Here is a 7,796-nt window from a genome sequence, read left to right on the forward strand (position 1 = left end):
CAGCGGAACGGGGCTCGGAGCGGGGGCAGCGCGGCCGCGCGTCCGGCTCCGGACAGCGACCAGACCTTCTCCATCCTTCCTTTCACGCTAGTCTAAACTGCTTTCCCTTAAAGGAACAACATCTTTCTTTGCTTTGCTTTGCCCAGGGCTGTCTCACTTAGAACATCATTGCTGCAAGGAGGAATTCCAAGAGTGCTTAAATATGTCCAACCAGCGTTTCCATTATCATCTTTGTTGTGTGTTACTACTTTTGTTTATGTTAAAGGTCTGCCCCAGGCAAACCACGGGACTCAGACAATGCTCAATGAGTCGTTCAAGCCTGTAACTTCTCTTATGGAAAAGGTCTCTCACAATTGCAAAATGGCACTGGGAAAACAGCCAGGTCTTAGGCAGGATATATTATCTCATGTTTGCATTGGTTTTTCTCAAAACCTTCCATGACAGAAGATGGAGGAGATGTGGTTTCAAAGATCTAGCTCAGAAATCAGGAATATAGTCATATAGGTGACTCAATGTCCTGATGTTCAACCGTGAGCAAAATTTCATTTAAAAACATATATCCTCCCTTACTCCCATCAGTAAAATTAGCCATGCATGAGTTCTCATCAGTGTTAGATAGACCAATTTCCAACTGCATTTATACTTTGCCTCTCCAGCAGCTTAACAGAAAGTTCAGCAAAGCAAAACCAAGTGATATCCTGAGGGCACAGGTGATGCCTGAACTCTTGTGTGAATCTTGCAGCTGGAGACACAAGCTGAGGTCAAAAGGCTAGGATACAGAAACCTCCAATGTGCTTCCAGCTTGGCCACCAACCTGAATGCAACCTGATGCCTCCCCCTATTTCTTCTAGCCACATATTTTCTATAGCACTCTTTTGAGCGCATTGAGGGTGTATCTTTTACATATATTTACAGTGAGTACCACAATGACTTTTTGGTGGGAATATGATAAATAAATGATAACTGAAGTTTGCTGTGTTTTAACTAAATGCAAACAGAGAAAATTAATTGGGGGGGGAGGGGGGAGGAGCGAGGCAGGGAAGATAATAAGAAGCTTCACATGAAAATGGCCATTCTGTGAGGATAGATGACACAGGAGAGAGGCAAAACACATCCATGATTCTCTGAGCAGGATTCATTCTGATTCAAACCCAACAGTAGCTAATGTCAGCTTCCACAGAAGGCTAATGTCAGGGCTGGTGACAGCTACTACCAGCACAAGTAACTTGGAAGGCAAGAAATCCAGTTCTGGAGACCAAGCTGTCATAAATGAGATCTTAAATTATGTTTTTTTGTGAACTCCTGAGTGTCACAGGCAGCATGTGACATATTACCAGACTGGCAGGACCATGCTAAAATGGACCATAGAGATAGGGCCTGGGAGGCTGCAGCTTTAACTACTGCCTGGAATAAATGCCTCCTGTAAAGCTCTCTTTAAAGCCAAGCAAAACCAAATCCATCAGTGAATCTGTGTGCCCCTTGTACTCTTACACAGCAGATGTTGAACCACTGTGTATCCAAGCAGTGATTTCAGCAAAGAAACTCATGTTCCATGGCCCTCTTCCATAACCACAATCATCAGTACAGTTTTTAATGATATTCAAATGGAACTGATTTTTTCTTAAATTTGAAATGGTGTGAAGACACTCTGAGTTCTGGATGAGGTTTTTGTTGCTGCTTATGTGAGAAATGTGACTTCCTGAGTTATTCAAACATGGGAATTAAACCCACAAAGGCAATAAAACCTCTTGAATAATCACTCTTCAGCAAGAGCCTGCTGATTAATAGCCATTAAAGAATACAGAACCACAAAGTCACAGACTACCATTAAAGTGATAGTGGATACTACTGGATTCTGAGTTACAAGGTGCTACAGAAAAAATGTGTTTGAATTTTTTCAAGAAACATAATCATTAAAGAAAATAACTTGAAACTTGGGTGCTTTTTGTGCACTTCTTTAAGACTAATACTTTTTTACAAATTTTATTATGTGAAGAAAGAAGAAAGGTGGAGAAAAGGCACACATCAGTAGCTATGAAAGAAAGCATTATCTGGAGGCCAAAGAAAATGTGCAACCATTTGTTAATAGACTATACCTTTAGAAGGCCCCAACTGTGGCTTATTCAAATAAACATTTCAGCAATGAATAGGGGATGTAAAAGCTTAAACTTTAAAAAGAAAGATAGCCATCATGTAGGAAAGGCAGTCTGGTTTCCAGGCAAGATATTTTCAGAATCAGAATATTTTCAGTTTCTAATTTCCAAATCTGTCTAACAAACTCCAGCATGCTAGAAGATTTTAGGAGCTGGAAACAATTGTTCTGCTGGAAGGAGCAGCACATGAACATTGTTTGGTAAATGGGTTTTTGAAACAGCAGGGACACTAAGTCCCACCAAACCCAAACTATGAAGCAAAGCAGAGCAGAGCAGGTCTGGTGGCAGCAACCAAAGTCAGCATATCCCAGAGATTGCTGGACAAGTCACAATGCTAAGGCAAGTCTGAGGTCAAGCCAGGAAGTCAAGCTGGGAGATCAGAATCTTCATTAGATTCTGGCAAGGCACAGGCATAGCTGAAACAGCTCCAGGAAGGGCAAAGAAGGAATATCAGACCTGACCTTAAAACAGCTTTGGGGAGCCCAAAGGAGATTTCTCACAGCTTTCTCACAAAGCTCTCCTCAGCAGCCTCACCCAGGATCACACCATTGCCTTGACCACTGGCTGCCAAAGCCAAAGCCATGGGAGCAGAGTAGGGCTCTTGTCCCTCATTCATATACTGGTCAAAGTTTTGTGTCATATTCTCTCACATCTCCTTTTTCTGCACAGAGCTAGAGGATTACAGTGACACATCCCTCCCAAATATGTCATAAAATACGACAGATTTTCTTAATGCACAGTATAAGAATTTGCCTCTCAATGTGATTGAAATGTGAAGGAGACACATCTGGAAGTCAAAACTAGTGGACATATACTACACTACATTTAAGTAAAGGATATAGTAAATTTAGGAATCAAATACAGTGTTTCCAAAATAGAAATGGATGATGAGCTGGCAAAATACTCTCCCACCCCAGCCAGAACACCAAAGTCAGCAGAGAGGATTGTGAAACAAAACATTTGCTAAAGAGAAGAGACTTGATGCTAATTAACCAAAAATTACAACACTCCCAAAGGGAGTTATCCATTCTTACACCATTATAATGGGAACAGTCTCCACTAGCATATGTCCTCTAGTATAATGACTATATGGTTTTATATTGATCAAGTGTCTATAGAGGTACTAAGTTCAGCTGCTTCTAAACTCCTAGTCCTTCATTTTGTCCTTCAGTAAAGGAAAAATGAAATCATGTTTAAGAGTACCTTTCACTCTAACCCACTTTACAAAAACTGATAAAAACCTATATATACTGATTACTTCACTAGCCTTTGAAATGCTGAAATCTTTGAGGTGAAGTACAAAAAAGGTTTATAAATCAGAAAGCCAAGGCACATTACCTTTTCAACATGTGAACTATAACCTTTCCTCTTAAATGACAACAGATGGATACAGGTATTTTACATAGCTGCAAAAAAACCCTCATATTTATATACCCTTCCAAATGAGTTATTTGCATACAATGTCATTTGCCAAAAGGCAACTGGAGCTGATCAGGTTCTGCCTTGTTCCAGACACCTTGTCAACTTTTGGCAAAATCCTCTCAGTTAGCAATGCATGGAAATAGCTAATCTTCAGCTCTGTATTCCTATCATTTTTGTGGACAGCAGAATGGGGCAGAAGAATGTTTTCTGTGGGGTTTTTTTTGTGCAAAATAAGCGCACAAAATCTCTGTGTACTCCCTAGATTAAAAAAATACTCAAAGCTTGTTATAAAGTAATCTTTGATTCTACTTTTAATACTGCCTATTAGACAACAAGAAAACAAAGCATTGATCCCTTGTCTAGAATTCAAGGCATTATTTTGCACAGCCATTTCTTTTCACGGTTTGTTGCAGAAGTAGCAAAACTGTAGCTCTAGGAATTGTCAAAATCATGAACGAAGACTCACTTGAAGCAAAAAAATGTGGAGGGATGGAATGTAAGAAAATAAAGATAGTGCAGAAGGTAGTCTCACCCCTGAGGAGTTGCAGCTGTACTAATCACCAAAGATTAGGAACAGGCCTGCCCTTACATCTGTGTCCAATAAAGAAGAGGAGTGTTACAAAAATTGGGTTAGCTGGTTGAGGAGAGAGCTGGAGTTTGTTGGTTGTGCTGTGAAGAAGAAGGAGTCAGTGCTGTGAGGAGTGGCCCATGAGAAATCCCTGAGAAGGTATGAGAAATTTGCAATATGATAACAACAAAACAATACTGTTTTGAAATGTGATTGTAAGTTTAAATGTTGCAAGACTCACCCTCATGCACCAGGGAGAGCATTTTTGATGAGGCTCTGAGAATTCCCCTAAAACCACGGCTCCCATACAGTGCCACTCAGGCAGCAGAGAGATACCCAGCCCAGCACTTGGCCTGAAGTTATTCTCTGAGTGGATATGGAAGTTCACAAGGTTGATGTGGGGTACATTATAGTGTCACTTGGTGTACCCAGATCCATCAGAATAAGAGTGTGAGCATGCCCTATTAGCCAATTCCCCTTGAAGCTCTTCTGTAAGAATAGTATAAATACATTTTTGGGTTCTCAGAGGTGATTTTTCTTGGGTAAAACACATAGGTCTTCAAGAGATTTTCAAACATCTAAGATGTAAACTCCTGTATTTAAAACATTCCTCTAGGCTCCCTGTGTAAAATAAAAATATGGAAATGGAAAGAAATAGCTGCTTTCCAGGCAGTGAGTCACCTGATATTAGCATAGACATCTAAATAAAACATGTAAATCATGCCTCAGAAGTGTCTTCTTCTCCACATGAACTATAAAAAGAGTCTAAACACCTGGCTCAGATGTAAATGTCTGCAGTGTAGATGATCAAAGCCAGGTGAGGCATATCCACCACTGGAGCATGGGGAGGTACAGACAGACAGACAGACAACAGCTCAGGCTCTGAGAGCACACACCACCAGCTCATGACTAGTTTCTCATGGTGCCTGTTCTGGTGGTAGCTCATGCTCCAGCATTAATGAGTCCTTCCCCTACCCTTCCCACAGTGAGTTGCTGACAAATAGTCAAAATGGTCTTAAGAAGTCAATCAACTCTGTGCCAAATACTTAAAAGTGGGAAATACTTAGAAAAAAAATTGTATTTATTAAGAAGATATATATTTATAAGGAAACAATTGGGGTTTTTTTCCTAAAACTTAATTGGTACAAAATTAAGCAATCATTTTAATTGATTGCCTGTGGAAAAAAAAAAGTCAGGGTTCAGTTTTTTGCCAACCTTTACATGAACAAGATGTAGTTACACTGCTACTCAAGATTCACACCATGATGACTTTTTACATCCATACGGTACTTTGTGGGGGGGAGTTCATGTTTACATGAACTCCTCATCATGAACACACTTTTGAAGTAAATCTTGTAGCTGTCCCTTCTTATGATGTGCTTTGGTTAATGTAACAGAGCAGCCTAAGGGCTCATGGACTGGATTCCTCTCAAGGAAGAACAGAAGCTGAAGCTGCCCTGCAGGACTGCATGCAAAGCATTACAATCGCTGGCAGACCAAGCTGGACCTAATCTGAGGTGATCCACATGTGATGTGACCATCAACTCATCAGCACCAAATATTTTGCTCTATAAACCTGTGCTGGCCATGTGACTTGTTAAAATACATATGGCCCATGCCAGATTGAGGTTACAGTCTTGAAAATCGTCCCAGGAGTGCCCTGAGGGCCAGGGCTGAAAGACTGCACTGAAGCTGTAAGAGAGCTAGACCTTGTGACTAATTAAAGGCTAGCATGATGCATGGCATGTTTCACAGGGAAGTCTCACACTTCATTTAAGAGTTATCAGCTGTAAATAATGTACACAATTCAATCTTGTGTTTATAAAGTGAAGGTAGAACTTTTTAAATAGATTGGAGGATCAGAAAATTTGTGTGTAACTGTATTTGCTGTAGGTTCTGTGCAACTATTGGTGTTGTTGGGAGGAAGATTAAGTGTACAATGACACAACATCCATCCAGTGTTCTGCTCTGCATCTCTAGTTTGGGAATTACATTAATTTGTCAATGATCAGGTCATCTTAATAAAACTCTTCATTGTTTAAGCTGTAAGTAAAGTGCAAAACAATGAGTGACCAGAGAAAGACCAGTTGTAATGTACTCTTATGATAGTGGCATTTTCTTGTATTAAAAAAATAACCTAGGACATCTAAAAGCCATTTAGTCGTGTAATTGGTAATAAGGTTAATGATTTCTTTTCATCTGCTTCACTGTTTAACTCTGACCTGAAGACAGGTAACCACAAATGGCATAATTAGGTATTTTACCAGACACTGATGATGCTTCTGCAGCAGAAGCACTTCCAATTCTTAAATGCTATCTCACTGGTCTTGTTGGGCAACTCAGGAATGGCATAGAGCTGTTTGAGTGTGAAATACAACTACTACATCAACTATACTTGTAAAACTTGATCCAAAAAATTGTGTATTTATTAATGTCTCTAGCTGCTTCTCCCATATTGCCTTGTGTTTCCCGTCCATATTAACTCTCAATGTTAACTCTCTTCTGCTGCAGAAGCATCAGTAGTGCCTGGTAAGAAAAAGTGTTACTACGAAAATATATGTGCCCATTGCCCAGTAAAACAGGTAAAATTGTAGAAAAAACATTTGAGCTCAAACTGAAGCCCTTTCCCTCAGTAGAAGAATTAATTCAAGTACCCAGCTAAGAGCTTTCACGAAATAAAACATTCTTCTGGCAACATAGTATCTCTGTATTTAGACTGAGGATGATCTAGTTGGAAAGTCCATAGTCTAAATCTTATTTGGCAGACTAAATTAGAAATGCTTGAACATTTGAAGGAAGATGAAATAAGCAATGAATGACATGAACATAAAATAAATAACTGAGGATCAGACAAAAAATATTTCTTCTTCATTATTATTTTTACCCTAAGTGCTATTACATTGCTTTGTTATTGGTTTTGTTGGTTTGGGTTGGTTTTTGTTTGTTTTGGTTTTTTAGTTTGTATTCAACGCTTTCAAAAAAGAAATTTGAAAAATAATGGGTTGGAGTTATGTAAGAGGAGAAACTGATGGGAGCTCCAACCCTGTAGCTGTGCTGTTCATTTGCCATGACAGAAGCACATGAAGGCATCCTTTTCCTGACTCCTTGCACCCAATGATTGAAACCAGCACTCCCTGACATCAAGAAACTGCCCTAATTTCAAACAAGCTCCAGGATGGCTTTCACTGCACATGTCTATGTCTGCATCTTAGCTTAGGACTGATATTTTGATGCAAGCCTCTTTTCCACCTCTGTTCACCACTGGGATTGGAGCACAGAGCTGTCTTGGGCCAAACCAACAGGATCAGCCCCTCGATGAAGCCAGAACAGAAGTTGTGCCCCAGCTCCACTGGGCAGCCAGACCTCACCACCGGACCAGTCCTGTTCCCAGGAGACACCCCTGGAGCAAGGACAGTGTGGACACAGGGCCCAGTGCCCACGCCATGGATCTGCTCCTGTTGTGCTAAATTACCTGTTCTACACACCTTATCTCCCTTTCTTGTGCTTCAGGTCAAAAAACACCCACTGGGGCAGAGAGTGTATTCAAGAAAGGGTCCAAACTGAATTGCTAGCTGGGGTTGATATTCTGTTTTTGGCTCAAGCAGCTCTGGAGACTGTAGTGATAATGCCCCAGTTCCCTTCAGTTGCAGGAA

The sequence above is a fragment of the Geospiza fortis genome, unplaced genomic scaffold (genome assembly GCF_000277835.1).
Source record: "Geospiza fortis unplaced genomic scaffold, GeoFor_1.0 scaffold195, whole genome shotgun sequence".
NCBI lineage: Eukaryota > Metazoa > Chordata > Aves > Passeriformes > Thraupidae > Geospiza > Geospiza fortis.